Source organism: Pezoporus occidentalis, unplaced genomic scaffold (genome assembly GCF_034315485.1).
Source record: "Pezoporus occidentalis ecotype Australia unplaced genomic scaffold, CSIRO_AGI_Poc_V1 ctg75, whole genome shotgun sequence".
In the NCBI taxonomy this organism is placed as follows: Eukaryota; Metazoa; Chordata; class Aves; order Psittaciformes; family Psittacidae; genus Pezoporus; species Pezoporus occidentalis.
The window spans coordinates 185,498-209,561 of NW_026916104.1; the positions used below are offsets into that span (position 1 = coordinate 185,498).

The 24,064-nt window shown below is 38.9% G+C and overlaps 1 protein-coding gene and 1 long non-coding RNA gene across 2 annotated transcripts in view; one reads left to right on the plus strand and one right to left on the minus strand.

Moving 5' to 3' along the window:
- Positions 1-24,064, minus strand: part of JAZF1 (JAZF zinc finger 1) — a 190,252-nt gene that overhangs the window by 108,245 nt on the left and 57,943 nt on the right. The window lies entirely within an intron of this gene.
- Positions 1-24,064, plus strand: part of LOC134155192 (uncharacterized) — a 40,945-nt gene that overhangs the window by 3,485 nt on the left and 13,396 nt on the right. Inside the window, exon 2 of the long non-coding RNA XR_009961462.1 lies at positions 1,625-2,578. This is a non-coding gene — a long non-coding RNA (uncharacterized LOC134155192). The remainder of the gene's footprint in view (positions 1-1,624; positions 2,579-24,064) is intronic.

Sequence of the window (24,064 nt, forward strand, 5' to 3'; positions counted from 1 at the left end):
CTTTACGTATTTGGAAAATACTTTACTAAATTCAATAACAAAAAATGTACCAGACTGACAGCTGTCAAAAAAATGCCCTCTGTATTACCTTGATAAGCAGAATTCCAGTATGAACAGAGAAAATACAAATTTTTCTATTGTTATATCACTGGGATAACCACTTTCCAGCTTCCAAATCTGGAAGGCATGTACTGGCACATCATTCCAGTAAAGGATGAGTCCCAAATACTTCAACAACCCATTGCTATCTGACTTCAACAGAAAGAACCCTGGTAGAACGGGCTGCACAAGGCAAGCACAGGAAGGTACAACATGCTTTAACATCCCTCAGTCTAAATCATCAGTGGACTAGAATAGAGGTGAATGACAGGAAGCAGACTACACTAGTCATGATGCAGCCTGAGGTAGTGTCTGCTGGAAAGACAATAGTCCATTCTCCATGTCCATGCAATAAATGGCCTTCTCTCTGCAACTACCAGCTAAGATTATAAATCAGTATGTTTCACAATATTAAAAGCCACTCCAGCTGCAAAGGAACCAAGACCATAAATTCTTTTCAATGCACCTTTGAACAGCATCAGGCAGTAGCGAGGCTTTCCTGAAAACAGCTAGACAGCTGTAAAATAGCTGCTTCAAATTTAGTTTCTCTCACAGGAGATAGAAAAGATCTGTATGAACTGTTTAATTAACAGATCAAGCCAGCAAGACCCATGAGGAGAAAATTCAGCTCTTAAACAAAAGGTTTTAATTCTGTTTCTTGAAAAGATTTCATTTTATATTCTATGTGGCATTTCTGAATTAAGACAAAAACCTGGTTTGAAGAACATCTCCAAGTCTCTTCTCCTCATTGCTATTAATGCATGTGAAGTTAGCAGTGGGGATACAGTTTGAGGTATTTTTCAAAAGGATCAGTACACTAACCAGAGGTCTTCTGGGGAATCCACACACAAGCTCTTTCTCACACAGACATGAAAAAGGTCATTGCTAATCAGTTTCTTTTCTCATATAAAGTCAGATGGCTCTTAATCTCCAGCTGATCACTTAATTTACCAGAAAGGAAAGGAACTACTTTTTAGCAATTCAACAGCAGCTGTAGTTCCCCTCATGTGTTTCCTATGCAAATTCCACCTCTGCTGTACAGTAGACCCGGTTATTTAAGAGCAAGTTTAGAGTAAAAAGGGAAAGGAACATCATAGTATCTGCCATGACCATTAAAGCATCCTTGAATTCTCTGGCTAACAATGATTAATAGCTGCAATTATTGCTCAGTGCTTTCACTGAGATGTCAACTCTGAATGTGAGAAGAGCATGTTATGAAAACTGAATGGATGTTATCAGTAAAAAAAACGTAATTACTTTTCTTTAAGTCTTATGCTCAACATGAATCAAGAAAGGAGCCTACTAGCTAGCACAACATCTGGAATAGTAGACTTGGAGACAGTAACAAGCTATGCCATGTACTTCTAAGACAGGACACCTGAGAAAAGATGCAAGAGTTTCATGGACTCTGGTGAACAGATTAGGAAATGACAGAATATTATATCATTCTCTGCATTTTACAGCAAGTCTGGACACAGTCCTGGTCTCCAGCGTAACCAAGACATTCTAAATCTTTTCTGTCCAGGTATAAGATTTTCATGTAACAAGAATCAGCTTCATTCCTCCAGATATAAAGCAAAGATGAAATAGAACTGTCATGAGGCAACTGGAAAAATACTGCACACAAAGTATTAGTTCATAAATAATAGAGTGAATGTTCTACACTGGCTAGGATCAAAGGCTACAAGTTCCGTTTCCAGCTCAGCCACAGACTGCTTAACACCACACCTCAACCCTTCTTCTGTTTGCTGTGAGATACAGTGAGATTCCTTATGCTACATTACATTTGCTGGTATAGCTAAGTATTTATAATGAGATATGGAGCATAACTGTACTTAAAAATCTTGCCATAAACACTTTTCACGGTTTCAACAACAACAAAATGCCATTTGCCTCTATTATTACCAGCAGTATTAAGACAGTCATACTTTACAATGTACCACTGTAAATAAAGACACAAAGAACTCAAGCTGTAAAGTACAACACTGAGGGGAAAATGCAAGAGATTCTGTCTTGTCAACATATATAACCTTTTCACTGCCTGTATGCAAACATTCAATGATCTACAAGTGCTTGGAGCCACCAAAACAGAGTGGTCGAGGTGGGTGGGGAGGATAACACTCAAACCCACCACTACCACCCTGAAAATCAAAAAGAAGCACTCAGTTTGAGTTCAGTGTCATGTTCCTGGCAAAATGTCTGCTGAAGCACTACAGAGATTTTTATGGGCCTAGAGGAGACACTAAAGAAATACAAACAAATCAATGAATACCAGCATTGAGAGATAAACAGTTTCAAATGCTTCATAGTACTAGAATCCCTTTGCAGCCAGATTCAGTGCCAAGATGAAGACTTGGAAGGCTTCTGTCAGGCTATTTCCAATTACAGTGGTTTATGAAAACACAGGGGATACAGTACGCCTTGATGAGAAAAACCAGTGTGTATATAAGCTCATCATCCTTGAGCAGAAAGCACTGAGGTAAGTACTAGTTGTTATGGATACATCTGCATAAGTAATGGAAGTTATTGCATCTAACCTTCAGTTTTCATTTATTTCGTACTGGAGGGTGTGGGTGCGTGCACAGAGGTTTATGTTACAAATGTCTATCTGCCACAAAATATTGAAGTGTTCTTACATCGTATGGCTGAAAAAATGCCTTCGAGGAATGAGTTTAATGTAAACCCAGAGGAATCAAGTAGGATGATGCTTAGAAGCCTTTAGAAGACCTTGAAAAATGCACTGCTAATTGTTCTTTAATCAATTTGTGTATTGTTCAGAGGTTTACAAACTATTCATTGATACGCAATAGATATAAGCTGCTTCGAACTGAGTACACACAATTAACTGTGACTAGTTTGCATGACAGAACAGATCCACAATTCATTTGCGTGTTCTTTGTGTCAACCAGCCTCTTATGCTAAGAGCTGTTTTTCTGGTTGCTGGTGCTATACTGGGGGGAAAAAAACTCCCAACCATTACTGATGACCTCATGGTTACTAAACGACACACACAACCTAGAAATACTATCATATTCTATATGTTCTCCTTTGTCTGTGTAAAAGAGGAAAGATTCTAAGCGCCAGAAGAGCCAATTATAAGAAAAAAAACTCTGAATCAGTTTTGGTATGGATACCTGTTAATATAAGATACACATCTGTCCTGGGTTCAGCAGTAGCAGTCTTTTTTTTCTCAGTCGTAGTAGCTGGTGCAGTGCTGTGGTTTTGACTTTTGGCCTGGGAACAGCACTGATAACACTGATGTTTTTAGTTGTTGCTCAGTAATGTTTAGTCTGACCAAGGACTTTCTGAGTCTCATGCTGTGCAGGGAGAAAGCAGAGACAAGACACCTGACCCAAACTAGCCAAAGAGGCATTCCATACCACAGCACGTCATGTGCAGCATGTAAACTGAGAGTTACCCAGGAGGGCTAGTTCACTGCTGGGTTGGGCTGGGTATCGGTTAGCGGGTGGTATTGTATTCTCTTCCCTTGTTATTTCCCTTATCATTATTATTACTGGTGGTAGCAGCAGTGGTTTTGTGTTATATGTTAGTTACTGGACTGTTCTTATCTCGAACAGTGGGAGTTACATTCTTTCAATTCTCCTCCCCAACCCTCCGGGAGCCAGGGGAAGAAAGGGTGGGGGGTGGAGGGGAGTGAACTGCGTGGCTGACTTGCTGACAGGGTTTAAACCATGACAACATCTGAAACCAGGTGTGTGGTTTTGTTGTTTGTGGTTGTGGTGTTTGGTTTGTGGAAGGTTGTGGGGTTTCTTTTTGTTTGCTTGCTTGTTTTTTTTGTGTATGTGTTTTTTTTTGGGGGGGTGGTTGGGGTTTTCTGCTGTTTTCCTGGAGGAGTTGCTTGTTTGTTTTTTGAAGTAAGTTTTAATTTCCGTAAGAAAACTCATAGCTGTTAGTAAGAGACAGTCTCTGTTCTGTGAGGTAAATCAGCTCCTGAAAAAGCTGGAGGAAACCCCAGTTTGCCAGATCTGGAAATCAGTCAAGTGAAAATTCTGGATTCCCAGATTTTTATCCCAGTGACGCCAACTTAACAAGTTTGATATATCAAGACTATGTACAGAGAGTTTGGAAGCTATGGACCTACAAAACTCAAAGCTCGTGATTTGAAAAGCACTACATTAAATTAAAACCTTAGCCTGTTTCCTTGGACCTCCATCCTCATTGAAACCCAGGATTGAAATACTTTTCCTCTTGTCTCCTTGCTTGTCAGCAGTCCATAAAGGTAGTTTGTGCTTATATGCTTATGCTGGTCAAATGAAAACAGAGAAACAAGAGAGAAAGCCTTTCAGTTCCCTCATCTTGGAGCCCAAGAGACTCCAGCAGCCTATAAAGCTGTTTCACAAACAGCCTTTCACAGACTCCAAGAATTTTTAGGTACTTTTGCTTCTTTATAATCTCTTCACAAAGATCTACTAGGCTAAAGCAATGAACAATTTTCAGAGACCTGTAACCTGGGCAAATTTGAAGTTTTCATTAAAAAAAAAAAAGTCTTCTTTGTCCTCTGTTAAATTCTAAAACTTGCTCCAAAACCAGCAATACAGATCATCTGAATGATAGGGGGATCCTTATCTTTCAACACTTTTTTTCCTTTATTTTCTTTAAAAATCACACAGAACTTTTTATTTAAAATTACAAACAAAGTAAGTATCCAAACACAGAACAGACATGGAAACAGAAACACCAGTCCAAATGGTTTAGATGTGGAAAGGGTAGAATTAAAAACATTTTCGAATGAGAAAATTGAAGTTCATTGAGAGGTCTTGCCACAATGTCTTTACAGATCTCAGGTGGATCAGTGTTTAAAAAGTTACTAGCTGAACAGGTACAGAAGAAAGAACTATCATAAACAAATAGCCTTACTGACAAAACAAGAGCATCTTAACCACATGAACACGGAAGAAGATACTATCTAGCTGAACCTTTCTTTCTTCTGCTCTTCTAAGTACTTCTTTAACCCCACTCCTTTGAAATAAACCAGCAGATTATTTGAAAAAATAACCTGCCAGGAAACTTTACACCTTACCTATTTAACAGAAGCCAATCTCTGAAAGGGAAAACTAAACCCTTCCCAGTTCAGAATTTTGCAGCCTTTGGCACCATCAACATTTATTTCTTGTTCTAGTTTTCCAGATTTCCTTTAATGTTTTGATTGCTCTGTTTTCTTTTTTTTGCAAGATCCATAATTTCAGCTACCTCCATGCACACCATCTGAAACATTCTTTGAAGTACAGAGTTTACAAAGGGAATCAGTGAAGACGAAATGAACAGCAAGTTCTTAGATATATGTGATTTCTGCTCTCAGCTGATGGTTATTTTGTCTTCACAACCAGCTGCACTACTACTTCTGCAATATCAGTATCAATTCAACTCCTTTTAAAAACAGCTGGACTCGTATTAAAGCTTTAATAAGGTTCCCAAATAATCTGCCACAGAATAGAATTTACCATCATCCACCTATATACGGGACGGATGACTGAAATTAAAGTAATAAAAGAAAATGGGGGAGGGAAGGAAGAATGGAATAGACTAATACGGAAGTAGTATTTTGAATAGGATTTTTGGTTACATGTAGAGATTTAGCTAGGAACTATATTATATCTCTAATTCCAAAATCACGGCACATTTGTTTTTTTGCAAAAATCACTGCTTCAGTTAAAAAAATAATGCTTTTAACAGTTATTTGGATACTCTGACCACACACATACACAAAAACCTTTTTAAAGAAGTCCTTAAAAAAGCATATACTCCTAAAACTAGTTCAAGAGCATCAAGACATTTTAAGCTAGGAATGTCAGCCTACTGAAACAAAACAGAACTGCCGAAAAACACTAGTCCCAGAAGACTGTTGCACCTTCCAGGTGGCAGTAAATTCTTAAACTCTCATTATGGTGAGTAACATGGAGGTTCTCCCATGTTCTCAGCAATATCTAGACGTAAGGAAATTTTCACTCCATTGGACAAGCAGCAGTATTTCTTCTCCCCTGCCCCAAGTCACATATTCCCAACTATTTCTGTGAGAACTCCCAGTTTCAGGAATTGGTACATTCAGTGATTGCTGCAGTCTTGCTACAACTGGAACTTTACATATCTGATGAGCTACTGGCATTTGGCTCAAGAGTTCAACCAGAAAACACTGCTGTACATGAGAACTGCTATAACTCTTCTTTATTTTACCCATTCTAATGTGCCTCTCTTTGTCTCTCTCCCTTTCTCCCCCCTCCAACCTCTTATGGCAGCTGTGCAGCAGTTATTTTTTAACTTCAGGGGAAATCTGGAAATCTGAAGACCAACAAAAAATGACCTACAATAACAAAATTCAAGTCTGTGTCTGACCTGCCAAATGCACAGGTACTTTCACCAAAAGACATGCCATCTATTTGAACTCTCAAACGCTGCCAGGACAAAAAGCAGCTTGCCTGTTCAGATGAGCAACCAATCTCTTGAGACTTCAGAGATAAACCAGACAAAATGCTGGACAGGAACAAAAGGTACAGTAATAGTGCAAGAGCTGGAGCCGTGGATAAGAAGACAAGCAGGGGGAGGAAAAGTCTGAATTTAGTAATTCTGCAAAGCCAAATTTAACTCATAAAAGTAAACCATTTAAAGCTGAGCATAAAATTTTATCCTTCATTCCCTGTGACTTCTGGAAATCACAGAGTACCTCATACTAACTTTAAACTGCAGAACGTATTGTGGAAAAACTGTTCTAAATTTGATACTTTCCCCATCACAGGTCTGGAAAGAATGTAACTATGCAAATTCAATTTACAGCATGCTATAGATAGGGATACATTTCTACATGTCACACTGAAAACTGTCTCAGCCTTTGTTGCTGTTTCCTGCCTAGGGTGTGAGAGAGTAAGCAATACTACCCAAAACCAAAATGAACTCAGAAGTAAGAAAGGATCAGATATTTACAAAACAATCTCCCAGATATTCTAGACAGCTATTAAGATTGATTTGTTTTATATGCTATAGCCTCTGGCATAAGCTTAAAAGAACAAATGGCTTGATCCTGCAACCCTTCTTCACACAGCTTAATCTTACTGCCTTTGAGGAGTAACATACATGATAACAGGATAAACAGTGGAAGCCCTGAGATCAAATAACTCAGACAGACAGATACCAAAGTGAAAATGGTATGAGAAGAACTGATTCTAACTGATTAAGAAGTAGGTGTAATTAGGACCAAAGACATTTGTTTTTAGAATTCTTGTGATGCATTACATTCAGCATTTGGGCTGTCAGGCCATGATGACAGCACTGGCAGCAGAACACAGAAGATGAAGTTAGAGAACACTCTTATCAGATGCTCCCACTCTTTGAAATTATCATGGCAGCAGTGGCAGACAGACTCGGGCTGCCCTGTGAAATTGGGTGCTGCCTTCTACAAGCTGCAAGCCAGGCAGCACTGTAGCATATTGGTAACAGCATAGTAAAAGTTCAGCTTTTGAAATAGCTGCCACAGTGGCAAATAGGTAAGACTGCACTGGGCCACAGCTACAGAAACAGAGCAGAGATTTAACTTTTCGAAATATTACTGCTGTCATGCAAAAGAACTCTGAGGTCAGACCTCTCCAGCGAAGCAGTCAAAAATGGAAGCAATTAATTTGTCATTACTGAGTTTATCAGCCAGGGTAAAATGAAGCGTGCAGGAACTGTACCCTACAAAGCCTCAGATAAATGGTAATTTGCTCAGTGAAAAGTTCATGAGGCAAAAACAAGACCTCTGATACATATCGTGACTAAGAGAGGACAAGGGTGGCAGTGCCACTAAGAACAAGCTTCCAAGTCAGAATTCACTCAAAGTTTCAACTAAGATGAAAGTTAAAATTTTTACGTCTGCTTACATTTGTGCTAAGTGATTGCACAGTGAAAGGTGATGCAGATGAGAACCTACAAGAAAATGAGAACATGTCATTATTAAGGAACAGGAAACTAGTAGCCCCCCCCCCAATGTCAAGGAAATGGTCATCAGGGACAACAGCAGGCTAATACAAGCACTGAGATATGACTATGCCCTTAAATCTTGTCACCTCATCAGTTATCACCATCTTGATTTTTTGCACAAAATGTTAAGTTTTGCCCCTCTTTCATACTTCCCACTAATTTCCCACTTCCTAGGTATTCAAAAGAACCACTTCTCTGGAAGTGACAAAGTCCATATATTCAACCCGTCTGTGTATTCATCCACAATAGCGTGTCACAGCTGCCTAAACTCCTGCCATGGCATTATACCTTTCAGTACAGGATTATGACATCTTTCAGCAAAATATTTTTGAGTTTAAATGGTTTGTCTCAAGACTCTGAGTAGGGAACTGCAGGGTTTCATGAATCATTGCAAAGATGGAAATACCTGCTGTCAACAAACAGTCAGATCGCAACTGTTTCACATAAAGCCAGAGGACAGATGTATCCGGAGTGGTCCCACTTTGCGTTGCTTTACCAGTGGCTCAGAAAACAAGCAGCTGTGGAAGTCACAAGACCACACACCCTAGATGAAGAAACTGTTTTCACTGCAATTGCTTATGTTCTTTTCAGAAAGGTTCATTACTGGAATTTTCACTGTTACGGGCACTGATCTGATTTCCATTAGACATCTTGCTGTGTATGTCCTGTTCCACATCCACATGACACGGGCCTGACTGCCACATAGGCAAAACTGCCATATAAACAGTATCTCATTTCAGCTTGTTTGTTCTCTTTATGAACCCTCCTCCGAAGTCATCCAGATTTCATACCATATGAAATAGCCTTCCTCTTTCATATGGGTCTTCTTTCAAGATTAATACCTCAAATAACCGGTTTGTAGAATTTAGCAATGAGCAAACACAACCAGTTCTATAACCACCACCTGCTCTCCTTAGGAATGAGAAAACCTTTTAGGATGCTGAACAGATCTCATTTTTAAGACTCATGATACACAGATAACCCGCTGTCTGTACCAGATACTCTTAGGGGGAGCCAAATAATCTGTTCTACACAGATTACAGAGGAATACACATTATAAGACACATAGTCGTAATCTAATGGAGCTAGAAGCCACATCACAGACGCAACATGATACTTCTCAGTATGTGTATAAAGGAACAATGGTTTTGTCTCTAAGAAAAGAATACAGTTACATAAATACATTATATGGCACCCAAGGTTAAACTTATCTCAGTTTCTAAAGCACAAAGAGCTGCAACTTGCTTGCCAGCATTTCCTACAAAAACATTGCTGCACATCAGAGCTCAAGACTCCAAACTGAATCAGGGCAAAGAGCTATTAAAAGGGCACAAGGTAAGAGAGACAAAAGAGAAATCAAATTAGACATCTGCTGTAGAAGCCACAGAGACAACAACAAACACTTGTGTTGTTTGCTCCTTGACTCCTCTCTCCTCACCCACTATCTGATGCTTTCAGGTTGAGTTGTAACAAACTCAAGACAACCATTATACTATTAAAATAAATGTATAATTTTATACTGATGTATTATGTGACACAGGATAGACTAATACAAACATTTATTTCCCAGAGAAGATGCTACAGAAGTAAGCTATCGTAACAAATGAGTAAGGTCTCTGTTTCCAGTTCTAAGTAATCTCATACCTATTACCATGACATATACAAAAAAAGGTAGGAAAGCTATCAGCTAAAAATTGAACTCTTCCACAGCAGTCTGGTGTGAAACTCAAAGTCCTCCAAGTGCTTTTTATCAGCCTGGGATCATGCCTCAGGAGACTTACAAAGTTATTAAGTCTCTCTTCATTTGCCCAAGGAAGTTAGAAATTCAAACAGAGTTTCAAGAAGAACAAACACATACTCCAAACCTATTAAAACAATTTAGGGAACACTAAATATAGTAATTCCCTGTTGCAATTATATTAATGATGGTGAAAGGGAACTTCACATCAAGAAGCCTCAGAGAAGTCTAATAGTAGTTAAATATATTGGAAAGCTATTAAAGGAAATCTGCATTCATTTTATTTAAACCAACTACATAAAAGTTCTAAAGGAATAAGATACAGTTATTATCATAAGCAAAGCTAAAAGTTGCTCAGATTCAGTTTGCAGCCATCTTAAACTGAAATACATGCACTCAAGAGCCAAACAGAAGATGCAATTATCACAGCTCAGTTTTATTTACCTAAAGTCATCCAACATTCCTCTGAAAGTTAACATTTTTAAAGGAAATATTTTCAAGTAAAACATTAATGTACTTTTCCCCAAGAGAAGAACAATTAGCACAGCAGGTTTTAATCAAGTGGTTTACATTCCCCAACCCTGAACTCTCCAACTACAAGTGTCATAAATAATATCTCTTTTCAGATATCAACAGGCTAAGAAATGCCAGCTGTAGTTACTAACTTCATGAAGCTGAAAAATGCATTCATAATAAGAACTGCTGCTTACCCCCATGAACTCTCATAAACCAAGGCTAAACCTGATGGATTCTGCTCTTCTGTAACCACACTCTAGCAGCAGTTCTCAAGAGACTGTTTTGCAATTTCTCTTCTGCAAAGCTAATTAAGCAGCATCAATTGAGCAGGTTACTTTTAATCGAGAGATTGTGTAAGAATTTGGACCTGGGAACTGTGACTCAAAAAGCAGTAGCTCTATTATTTAAAAAGCCTATAACCAGTAATCTCCCTTTGCAGACCTCCAGCAATGATACAGGAAGATAACCATTATTTATTTCCAAATACTGTGTCAAATCTGAGCAGCCTAGTTGTATCTCTCAACAGCAGGATTTCACAGCACTTTAATTCACCATATATACCCACTTCTTGCTTCATAGACCAAATCATGCCTTCATTCATCATTAACTCTCAAAAGCACCTCCATAGCTACTTCTGGAGTGGTGAATAAAACTTCCCTGACCTAAACCCACATGAATTTATCCCAAAAAATTCAGCTTAGAAGACTAATTTATGAACACGGAAATCTAAACCAGTTTCCATTGGATTTCTTGTATGTCACTTATATTTTCTGTTTTCACTTCAGTGGCCACCCTATCTACCATAGTACTACCTCAACTGTCCTCTCTTCCCCGCCAGTGGCAATGCATGAACTCTAAATCCCATGTACGCTACCCTCAGCTTCCACAGATATCCCCAGGACATCCCACTGCTATAAATATGTAACCCTGTGCCTGTTACTGGCCAGGCAGAAAAAAAACTGAGCTCCAAGCACATCAACTTGCATGAAATGAAGGGAAGCTTGACAGTTCTCCCTGTCACTTACTCTGCAGAGGCAATAATCTTCCCTACCACCCAAAGTCTGCATAAAATTTCTGGAAATTTATTATCTTTGAGGTTTCAACCCCACAGTTGAACTGTAGTGTACACCTGCCAACACATTCAAAAGTTATTAGGAGATAATGGTGGTCTTTAAACTTTGTTCCTAGTGAACAAAAGAAAGTAACCAACTGTTGTCATCTTCCAGGAAGAGCTGGGTAAGATTTGATATAAATGTGTGCATACATTTTATTAAAGAGAAAAAAAAGACATTGTCATTGTTTAGCATGTTACCACCTCCATGGTTGATTAATTCCTTTAGCTGTAAAGCTTTGTAGAGAATGTAGAAGCAATGGTGTCTTGACGCTAATGTGTCTTCCTCTCTTCTACTCCCCCACGACCTACTGTAGCATGACTATAAAGACAAAGGAGCAACACTCAAAACCTTAAAACCTGCAATAAATAGCCTGCTCTGGAAGCCTCTTCTTTCCTAAGCATCTTTAGCAGCAGTGTGACTGCCATCCTGGGGATGCTTTTCTGTATGTCTGCTCTTGTGTGGCAGCCTCCATTGCTAGTGTGCACACAGCAGCATTTCATTCCTTAGCATGGTGCAAATGCAGCAAGACCACTCTTCCTGTTTTTAAAGGCAAATGGAACAGAATGTTCAGCCATACTAAAATTGAGAAATTGTTCCAGCTATTATCTGTTTTCAGTCCCTTTCTCTCACTGTCCTCATACACCAGATCCACTTCTTGTAATTATGGAACAAGTATCTACTGACAAAACTGCTGCTTGTTGCAAATCACTTCTAATAATTCAGCCTTGTGGTGCTGGAAGGTTAAACTGCTGATAGAAGACAAACACTCAAAAAACACATGCCAGGGTTATGAAGCTGCATATGATTCCTAATATCCCTGGCATGCTTCCAGCTGTCTTACTTACAGAATGACATGGAAAGCCACCAGATTGTTACGGACACACCAAACTCAGAACAATTTCAAAACAGACTTGGGGAAAGGGAGGAAGCAGAACATCTAGACTGTGTGAAAGGTTACAGGGTATTTATGCTACAAGCTGTAGCAAGTTTTTTCCATCTTCTCTTGCTTAATACTTCAGCTTTAGGAGCAACACACTAAGGAAAAAGTACCAGTATCTTATACCTTTAAATAAATGATGAAAACTGTGGGAGAAGAGAGATCATGATTTGAGTTTCAAAATTCAGGTCTTGTCTATTATAGCATACCCGTGACAAAGGACTAGTGAAACAGTATGAAGAAGCAGCAGAGTGAATTATAATTAAGCTCTGTTTCACTGCTTTCTTCTTCTTTCCAAATGTAATACCTAATCAACATTTTGGGAAGGCAATCTGTGTTAATGGTTCAGCAATTCAGACCCTGAGGTTAAGTAGAAGACCTCACAGTCAAAATCTGAGTCCCATAAAAGCTCTCCATTAGGAATCTACCTAGTATCATACCACCAGCACCATATGATAAGGCAGCATAAGCAAATTTAAAATTACCTGGAAGATGAATTATTACACCTAATTCTTAAGGCAAACTTCTTTATGTTCTGAATTAAGGGAGAGAACAATTAAAACTATATTCAATTGTTTAACACACAATACTTCAAGATCTACGACATGTACTACAGTTGTACGTGATTTTTAAATGAACTACGCAGAACAAATCAGGGTTTCTTGCATCTTATGGCGCTTTGCTATAAACTGATTTCTGCAGTGCTGTTCAATAGCAGAGTGCTTGTAAGACCACCATTGCAGAGAACCACTCTACTGTGCAAAACATGTGAATGAACCCTCTATGATTTTCATTAGAAATCTGATTAAAACATATTTAATTTTGATGATTTATTACACTCCTCCACAGGATTTTTCTAGTCAGAACTACAGATGAATAGTTGTTTGCCAAGCACTGAAACTTTTAAGTTAGTTCATCAGAGATTATTCAGCTCCTTCTAGCAGTCTCACTCCTATAGTGTAAACCTTTATGTTTTCAACTAGTGTCAAACAAAATCCAGCCATGTGGTCTAGGTAAGTCTCTTTAGGACAAAGACTAATGGCCATTTCCATGTTTGATCAATTAAGTCATTCTCCTGAGTCTGGAAACAATACATAGACAATAAAGTCTCTTAGCTGGAATGAAATGACCTTGTATAAATCATATGATGCAATCCTCATCATCACTACCTCCTCTCAGCAGAATGCAAAATAAAGATGTCAGCATGGAAGAAAGTACAACAATACAAGGAAGATAAGGAAAAGACCTTCCAGTGAGACAAAACTGGTGTGGAAATTAGAAGACCATGGTTCAGTCTTTAATCTGCCCATTCTGAACAGCCAGGACACGCTTCTTGTATTTGCCCTACCTCAGAAAGGTCATAAATGATAGCTACCCTATTCAAAATGATCTGAATTTAAGAGAGGATGGATGGAGTGAGAACATATCATAGAAGAAAATGCTATTATAAGCTAAATATGTTAGTTCAGCTTTGCTAAACTGCTGGCACTACTGGCTGTATCCTCAGAACACAGAATGTTCACATATAACATGCTCACACTCCCCTCAGGAAAAAGGGAGAATAACAGGACAGAGCAAAGCTACTGAATAAAGAGAATGGGGTGAGCAGAGAGACCAAATGGAGTTCTCATGTTGCCCTCTAACCTGCTCTGTGACAGAACAGCAGGCTAGCTTTTTTTCCTTTTAAACACAGATAAATATGGAGATTATTCAACAGGAAATGCAATACCAGTTTAAGCAGCAACACCACTGAAATCCTGAATTTTCCCTTTAACCCTAAAATCATAGAATCATAGAATCGTTATGGTTGGAAAGGACCTTAAGATCATCAAGTTCCAAACCCCCTGCCATGGGCAGGGACACCTTACGCTAAATCATATCACCCAAGGCCTCGTCCAACCTGGCCTTGAACACTGCCAGGGATGGAGCATTCACAACCTCCCTGGGCAACCAATTCCAGTGCCTCACCACCCTAACAGGAAAGAATTTCCTTCTTATATCCAACCTAAACTTCCCCCCTTTAAGTTTGAACCCATTACCCCTTGTCCTGTCACTACAGTCCCTAATGAAGAGTCCCTCCCCAGCATCCCTATAGGCCCCCTTCAGATACTGGAAGGCTGCTATGAGGTCTCCATGCAGCCTTCTCTTCTCCAGGCTGAACAGCCCCAACTTCCTTCATATGGGAGGTGCTCCAGGCCCCTGATCATCCTCATGGCCCTCCTCTGGACTTGTTCCAACAGTTCCATGTCCTTTTTATGTTGAGAACACCAGAACAGCACACAATACTCCAGGTGAGGTTTCACGAGAGCAGAGTAGAGGGGCAGGATCACCTCCTTTGACCTGCTGGTCACGCTCCTTTGGATGCAGCCCAGGATACGGTTGGCTTTCTGGGCTGCAAGTGCACACTGCCTGCTCATGTTCATTTTCTCATCAACCAACACACCCAAGTCCTTCTCCACAGGGCTGCTCTGAATCTCTTCTCTGCCCAACCTGTAGCTGTGCCTGGGATTGCTCTGACCCAGGTGTAGGACCTTGCACTTGGCACGGTTAAACCTCATGAGGTTGGCATCAGCCCACCTCACAAGTGTGTCAAGGTCCCTAAAGGATACCTTCTGTTTAAGTTCAGAAGCAGCATCAACAGCCATCAAAGTTCTGTTTATTAATGCAATAAAAATAGACTAACTCTGCATGTCATGCTGCAGTAATGGGCACTGGAACAGTATTTTACTACCTAAATTGCTCTCTTGGCACTACTGACAGCATTCATACCCAACAGAGAACACTACAGCCTCTTCACCACTTAGCTCACATACCAAAGAACAGATCTCTACCAGTTTTGAATTCGTTCTTCCAAATTACTGTCAGAAGTTCTCTGTTTAATGTATGAGAAAGCAGCCATCCCTTTAATTACTGGGACAGAAACACTTATTTATAACTTGCAGCCTAAATAGTTCATTTCTGCCTTTTTTTTTTTTACACTGGACTTAAGCTACCAATGATACTTTCACTTGAAATCAAGCATCAAAACCACAATCTTTACAATCTGATTTATTCTTGGGCAGTGCACAGAACTTCCTCATAGAGAGAACGGTGAGGATTTTGTTTCACAGAGCCACAGAATCGTTATGGTTGGAAGGAACATCTGGAGATCATCTAGTCCAACCACCCTGCCAAGGCAGGGCCACCCAGAGCCCAGGTTACACTGGAACGTGTCCAGGTGGGTTTTGAATGTCTCCAGAGAGGGAGACTCACAACCTCCCTGGGCAGCCTGTTCCAGTGCTCTGACACCCTCAGTGTAAAGAAGTTCTTCCTCATGTTGAGACGAAACTTGTTGTGCTGTAGTTTATGGCCACTGCTCCTTGTCCTGTCCTGAGCACCACTGAAAGAGTCTGGTACCATCCTCCTGGCACCCACCTTTGGGATATTTATATGCATTAATGAGATCCACTCTCAGTCTCCTCTTCTTTAGACTAAACAGGCCCAGCTCCTGCAGTATCTCCTTGTAAGAGAGATGCTCCAGACCCCTAATCATCCTTGTGGTCTCCACTGGACCCTCTCCAGTAGCTCCTTGTCTTTCTTGTACTGGAACACAAAATATTTGGAGCAGGCACCTAGAAGACACTGCTCATACCACGGCTGTTACAGCAACCATGAAGAAAATACAAATTAAAAGCTCAAGGATATTTGTGAACACTTAAATTAAAAGGAGAATCCTGTATTCCTTTGTGCCAGAGACACTTATCCCATCTTGGATTCTCTGGTATACAATTAGGCTTATGCTGGTGTCTTTTCCTTTCTCCTACAGTGTCTTCATCCAAGAAAACACCATCTCTCTCTATCTCCTTTATCCCCTTTAAAAAAAACCCAACCAAATTAAATGTAATTTAAGGGAATTATATATTTCTCTGATATTTATACTTTTGAATTAGGGCTGGTTGAAACCAGACCATGTATTTAAAAATTGGATGTGGAAGGAGAAAAAGAAAAGGAATGAAGAAGCATTTGATTTGCCTTGCTTCCTAAAAATCAGAAAGCAAACAAAACCAAGAGAACACAGTCAGCTCATGTCAACCTGGCCAAAAAAAGAAAGGGATGGAACAAGCTTCTCGAAAGTACAGCAAGGAAGAACAAAGATGAGAAAGTTCTGTTCTTGTACAGCCATAAATTAGCTAAACCCAAACTAGTTTATGTTTTTCTAACTTCAGACTGTTGAGCTGCATCTTTCCAAGAGGGAAAGAGGGTCATCTTGTTCCCAGAGATGAGCTGTTGATGTTATCAACCTTCAGCAAGGAGAGCAAATCTGTGCTAGTTACAACATCCCAATCCATGGGCTAAAGCTTTCACATGATGTGCCTTATATGCCACAAAGTCTGGGATTCAAAAAATCACATGGCATGGATGGGGGTAAAAAAAGTAAAAAGAGGACTGTCATGCTTACCTATCTTGTATCTTCTTGAAAAGGGCAGATAATATCTGACTAAGGCAAATAAACAAGAACATACAAAACTTGTCTTTTTGACCACTGCTACTAAAAATAATCAGACCAAACTATCAGTCCTGGCCTTCCTTGTCTAATTTAATCTAAGAGCCAATGTGAAGATGGCTGTGACTACCCTGGAGGTTAAATCTAATTTATTCTGCTTTGTTCTACACTTCTGAAGCCTATGCCCAACCACATGCAGACATGGGTAGACTGCTGTTACTACACTTGAGCACATCTAAAGCTATCAAGTGCATTGCAGACTATCACTGCACTGTACCAAACTCTATTACCCCTTCTCCATCATCTCTTCATACCCTCACCACTTTGTTAGTTCAGCAAAAGCTTCACTGCAGAGAGAGGGTATCTTGGGTGAAACCATTTATCTTCACAGGGTGATCAATAAATCCTCTAAGAGGGGACATGGGGTTTCTTTGCACCTCCGTACAACTCCTCCCACCAAGCACAGAAATTAGATGCAATGGGTAGATGAACTGCAACTGAGGAGACATGAAGTGTTAGTCCAGGGACAAAATTCACAGCTGGTTGCTTTTGTCCAGGAAAAAACCCAAAACTTCCTTCACTGGAGACATGTTTAGCAATCTGTGTTAGCACAGTTTCACTGTAGGTTTGCAAAACATCTTGAAATGTTTCTATCTATAGTGCAACCAGACTTTCATAATACTGCTTTAATCAGAAAGGAATACTTCTGCATACTAATTTTTACTGCCAGTTTCAGTTACATGCATAAAACAAAAATGCCACCAAAGCCCAATGAAAGCATGTATGAAATTTCCCTATGAAGGTCACTGTGCAATGAAAAAGGGTTATAAATGACACAGTCCATCAACATTTAAAGCCTGCAAATAAGAACAATTAAGATCAACTACAAAAGGAAAGTTAAACAAAAATCATGGGGAAAGGAATCACACCTTCCATTGATTTAAAAGGGCAGCAGAAACCCTGGCATGTGATTTACTGGCAGAAACTAAACACTCTAGTGTGGGCTAGTTGTAAAGAAAAAATACTGTGGGTTGGTGGTTTTTTTTTTCTAGTTTGAAGTCTAGTGTGCTGAATCTCAAGAAAGAACAGGTTCACGCAAAGTGCAAGCTTCTTTTGATGTTAAAGGGAAAAAAATTAACCTCCTCCGTATCTTCTATATTAAAAAGTTCATTAATGAAAGGCTAAACGTTTAATTCCTGGGATGGTTCTGGTTTTTGTCATTTTTGCATAGTTAACAAGATCATAATTCAAACAGGTCACACATTGTAAATATCCTCACTATATTGTTTTCGTTTCCTCTGTACTTAGACTGCCTTTTGTTACCAAGAATCCTATAAACTGTTTAACTGTGAATGGTTGTAAACTGCTCGTATTAAAAATTAGGCATCTACTCCTCCCAACTTTGTACAATGGGAAGGAAATACAGCCCCCTACCCTTGCAAAAAAAACCAAAACAAAACAACAACTACGGCACATAAAATCAACATTACATCACTGACACCTCTTTCTGCGGGGGTTTAACCCACATTACAATCATCTGTGCACTTTATACAGCTTCTTTTTCTCTATCCACACAAATTACGCTTGCCTAGCCATGTACCAACAAAGGAAGACACAGAAGCTGACTGACAGCAGGACAGATTCAGGCAGTCCAGCTGCCATAGAAAATAAAACCATGCCATCATCACCAGAGCTGCAGGAAGGGCAGCACAGCAGCTATTCCAGCAGCTTCTTGGGAGGCAAATGCAAAAGGTGCCCAAGATCTGCTTTCTCAGGTCAGCACACAGCAGCAGTGAAGGAGCCCAAGAGAAAAGACAAGTTTTCCCAAGAGCTAAAACAACATCTCTGTTGTTCTGCTCTTCATTTTGCTTTTTTTTTTTTTTTTAAATTAAGGTGCTTTCTATAAACCTTGGCTAGACACAGTAGTCCCCAGGGGAATTATGGCCCCATCCTGAATGAACTGAGTCACTGCTGCCCCCCAAGGTATTTCCAAGGCTTTCCAATTCATTGCATTTGCTTCCTACTTTAAAACTTTTTGCTATCCCTCTCTACCCCTTGAAATCAAACAGTAGCAGCAGCAACTGCATTCAATTTTTTTTTTTTTTTGTATTACAAGTTATATTTTATATTTACTGGAATAAGTAGTGTCATGAGATGTAGGTGGGATTATTTTAGTGTGTGGGTATTAAAACCCCATGAACTGACAAGGTTCATCAAAGTCATTAGTAGCATTAATGGATCCTAGAAAACAGATTTTCAGACAGGCTACTTATGAAGGGTATAGTCTTCTTACATACACAGGTTTTATCAGAAGGACAGGACAGGATATGATTTGAACTGCTTAACCAGAGATATAATCCAAACTGTTGCCTACAGCATTAGTGGTTTGATCAGTAAGGTATAGCAAAATGCTTGCAAAAATTCTCAGAAACCTGCCATATTTATTCATCATTCACCAACACAGGGACTAAATTATTACTTACTCTGCATTAATTCTGATGCTGTAAGTAACAGTTTTCTAAGAGCACATAGTGGACTCTCATCTATTATTCACTAGTAGTCTAAAAAACACCACATTTTTTCCTGAAAGGTGAATTTTGAATTAACAAAGCATAGCCATTATATTCCACGAAAGAAAAACACACTTGCAGGAACAATTTCGGCTCTCTCACGTTTCAGGTCATTTGGTCAGAGAATGAGATCATGGATTTCCGTAGCTCCCAGGAAGAGCTGCAGGCTTGCAGTCTGCTTTCCTTCCTGATGGCACTGTTAGTGCTGAGTTGACTATTGAGGAAAGTGAAGACAACAGCATGTGCAAGGGAAGACAGATCTGTAGTCCCGTAATTAGGCAGAGGGAAACTAACCAAATCCACCCAAACCTGAAAGATTTAATTCAGATGAAACAGTAATATTATACAGAAATAGAACGTAATAGAAATTAAAACAGTATTCATAAATTAAAAAATATGTTAACTCCTTGAGGAGATTATAGTCTCAAGAATTAGGGAAAGCTAGTATAATTTTTTCAGTAAGTACATCTAATGCACTGTTAATTTGCCCAGGATGTTGCCATAAGAGAAAGCACAGAGGAAAAAGCCACAGAGGTTTCTACTGCAGTGCACTGGCTGCTTCGCAGCACATTCCACTGAAGGGGTCACACAGCTCCTGTGGCCATCTTGGGTGCAGATACCAGATAACACATCCCCAACACTAAGAAAGGTATCTGAAAAAGGTGCAAAACTGATGCCTTTCATGGTATCCCAAAACAACCATGAAGCTCAATCCAACGTTCATTTGTAAATTTCAAAGAACATCATTAAAGCATTTAATTATGTAACAAAACTTATGTTTCCCTCCTATTCTCTACCTTACTTCAGAGTTTTTTAAAAAAGATAAAAATATCCTATAAAATAAAGTGGTATTTGATGCACTACCATCACTACTATAAGTTGAAAAAAAACTAAATCTCTCTACTGCAAACTGCTTTCCACTTGCAATAAAAGCCTTGGTTTTCTCCTTTTAACCCCTATTAAAAGATCAGAGGGAATGCTGACATACAAGATTTGGCAGGCACTCAAGAAAGAGTGGGTACCCCATCAGACATCTCTTGTTCTTAAACACTAGACATCAAGTAAAAATTAATCTTGGCCTGATATCAAACTTTAACAGTAATCTATGGTAATTTAGCTGTTCATAAATGATAATGTTCAACCTTTTTAAATATTACCTTCAGCAGAATTGAAGAGAAAGGGAAGAGTAATTTAATACTGAAAAACAGCTTGCTTAACAGGTAATTTCATTATTAAACTGCTTTAAACTTGTTCAGAGCACCAATACAGTTTATGGATAAGGAACCCAAGTTTAGATATGGTGATTTTCATCAATCTCTATATTACCAGTACTTCCCTTGAATCTTGGTTCATATCCCATTTTCTACTTACAGTGTTTTGTTAGGGTATCTTTCCTGGTACCACTGATCTCTTTCTTTTAAGAGGGAAATATTTGCTAATGGTAAATACGATTCACCCTAGTCTGTCACAGAATATGAAATATTTCTTGCAGAATCAGAAAAAAACATCCTAACTAGAAGCTGGTAGATCACCTTTACCTTTGGTATAGAGCAAAGCTTACTAGCAGTACTGTAAATCATGTCAATGTTGAAAGATGGCTAGCTTGCTAGTGTGGTTAACAATGGTCACATATTACAAGCCTTGGAAATTAGTACTATTCCAGGCTCATATTCAAGGTAGTTCCATCAAGCCTCTAGACTTTACCTAATGGCATGCTGTCTTATCTTCTGAGATAAAAACAACAACGAAAACCAAAAACACTCCAAAACCCCCCAAATCAAACAAAAAAAACAATCCACCCCAAACCAAACCAGAAAACCACCATAAAACAGGAACTGTGAAGTTAAACAGTCACAGTCCTTTCAGCCCTAGACAACAGTCCTATGAACACTTCTGCCAGCAGAAGACCAACAGTTCATCTCCTTAATGGCTTGGAAATTTAGGGTCTTAATTGATTCAGTAAGAGAATCTGTGATCATTCCCATGGAAGTAAAAGATACAGAGCTTTTCAAAGCCGTCACACCACATTAGCTGTGAATTTATAGCATCTAGGTATCTCACACAAGCTCCTCCTCTCACATAGAGATGTCTGCCTTACATGCTGAGGTAGATGTATGGGTAGCTGTGTAGGGAATCCAATCTGATTTAAAAAAAAAATAATTTTTCCCCAGCAGTAGCTCCAAAGACAAAAGCAAGATGTTATGCATATACAGAATCTAGGTGGTTAGAGTTAATGCTAAAATTCACTGCTGAACAAATGTTACGGTTGTATCCCCCCCCACAGAGAAGTCCCTAACTTTTTAGGAGTGTATGCAAATACAGACATACTGAGTTTATTACAACCCTGTAATCATCATAAAAGCTTTGTTTGGCAGGCAGTCCTAGAAGGACTTGGCTGTTATCTCCAGAAACACTGTATTTTAATACAAAGGGGACTTTCCTCTTACAGTACTGTAAAAAATGTGGACCATTTGACAATTATTCCAGTTTTAGTACCGACAATGGCAAAATGTAGATCCTGAATAAGGTTGCTGAATTCAAAAAGAAATCACTATACTGGTATTAAACGTGCCCCATTCTTATACACCATATGGTAGTCTCATGTATAAGTGCTACCATATATTACTTCGCAAAGCATATACAGAATGGGAGTGTTTTATTATGAACATTTTCAAGGGCACAATACTAATTAAATCTCAAATACACAATAAAATTAACAGGAATTGAAATACAGCTACCATGTATATCTCAAAAATAGTCATCCATCACAATGGCAACTTGGGAAAGATAGTAACCTGAAGTATTACCACCAATTTAATATAGCGCTAGTTAGCTATTAATGTTGTCTGCCATATTTGAAACTTCCATTTTATGATAAAAGACAATTTTTGTGTTTTGCAGAGTGTTCATAGGAGATTGCTGTTACTGCAAATCTTAGTTTACAAAAAAATATCCAAAGGATTCATCTATTACAGGTTCAAACAGAGCTCTTTAGCAACTATTTTTAATGAGCTTGGTTAGACAGCAAGTTACAAAAAGTTCATAGAATAAAGACTGGATGGAAATGCCTTAACAACTTAAACATATTGATCACAGAAAGATATTTTTCTACCATAGCACTTTTAAAACATCAGCATTTCTACTGTGAATTTGACTTTCCCTATACTAAAAACACACAAGCAAACAAGAACCTGGTGCAATTTGTAATGTAACTGTGTTACTACATACCATCTAGGGTGTGAAACAAAGAAACTGAGTTGATGAGGACATAAGAAATACAATGCAAGTTAAACATTTGTTTCTACACACCCTCCTCCCCAGGACATAAGGACACTCCTTGAAATCAAAAGGCAATGTATTTCATTATTAATTTTGTTTTAAATTTTTTTTTAATAAAATCAACATCTGAAGTTGGAGCAGCTGTAATAATATGAAAACTGCCAACAGTTGTTGATGTCAGACATACACTGACTACTCTGTGTTGGACAATTATATACAGTGTAGGAGTTTTAGAGTTCCTCTGGGAAAAGGGAGATTTCACTGGTTAGAAACATACTTTTCAGAATAAAATATTATATAGGAACATTCACTTTTATTTGAATGCAGAAAATAGCGTAAGTACATTAGGTAAACAGACATACCATTAAGAAAAAATAATACAAATGCTCCGTTAAAATATTGTTGATCATTTCAGAGCAAAGAAGATTCCAGGTCTAATTTTCCTTCAAAGCATTAACAAGGGAGATTCCAACCAGCCAGCCCACAAGGTTCAGTTGAAATACTGTCATTACTAACACAGGTGTTCTACAGGGAGGGAATATGCTGCTTCTTGCAAGTAGGAAAATTATCCCAAGACATGCATGCTTTATTTATTTTGGGAAAAATGTGCCCTAGATCACAAGCATAGACATGTTTAATGCTTCCCTTCTTCCCGTTTTAATGCTCCATACTAGAAAGCTACACAGCATACCTCAGAAACTTTTTATGAGGTACTACTGTAAAATGGGGGTTCGGGTCCATACCCTGCCCTACTGCAGATGTCAGCACTCTCTGCTACAGACACTACAGACTTAAAACAGCTGTTAACTATAGTTAGAAGGTAGACCTTCTCAGGATTCAGGTGAGGACTCACTGTTTTCATCGCTTACAACACAGATCAGCTAGTAAAGAAGGGCATGGGATATCCTGCCTGGAAAGCACATCACAACTCCCATCACTCCAGCCTGTAACTGGGGATGGATTTGCCTGGTATTTCAAATATTAAACTTACCCATGTACTGACAGTATCCAGGAGAGAGCAGGAAGGGAGGGAATTTCCTTCAAGGGCTTGACTGCAGAAAGCTAGAAGCAGTGTACTGCATTACAGACAGAGTCAAACGGAGGAGGAATGTGAACTATTTGGCAGTCTCAGCTCAAGAGAGAGCCAAACCAAGAGAATAAAAGTAGTACTTTGAAAGACTCAGGTGTAGTCGCAGCATGAAAGAAGAAACCTGCAAGAACTCATTTTGTAAATGACACTGTTAAATTTAAGTATTTCAAGTAAATATTTATCTTATGGAGAAACGTTAGAAGTACTAAAGATTACAACAAATACTACAGACCTGAATAGCAGGTATCTAATATATACAGAAATTATAA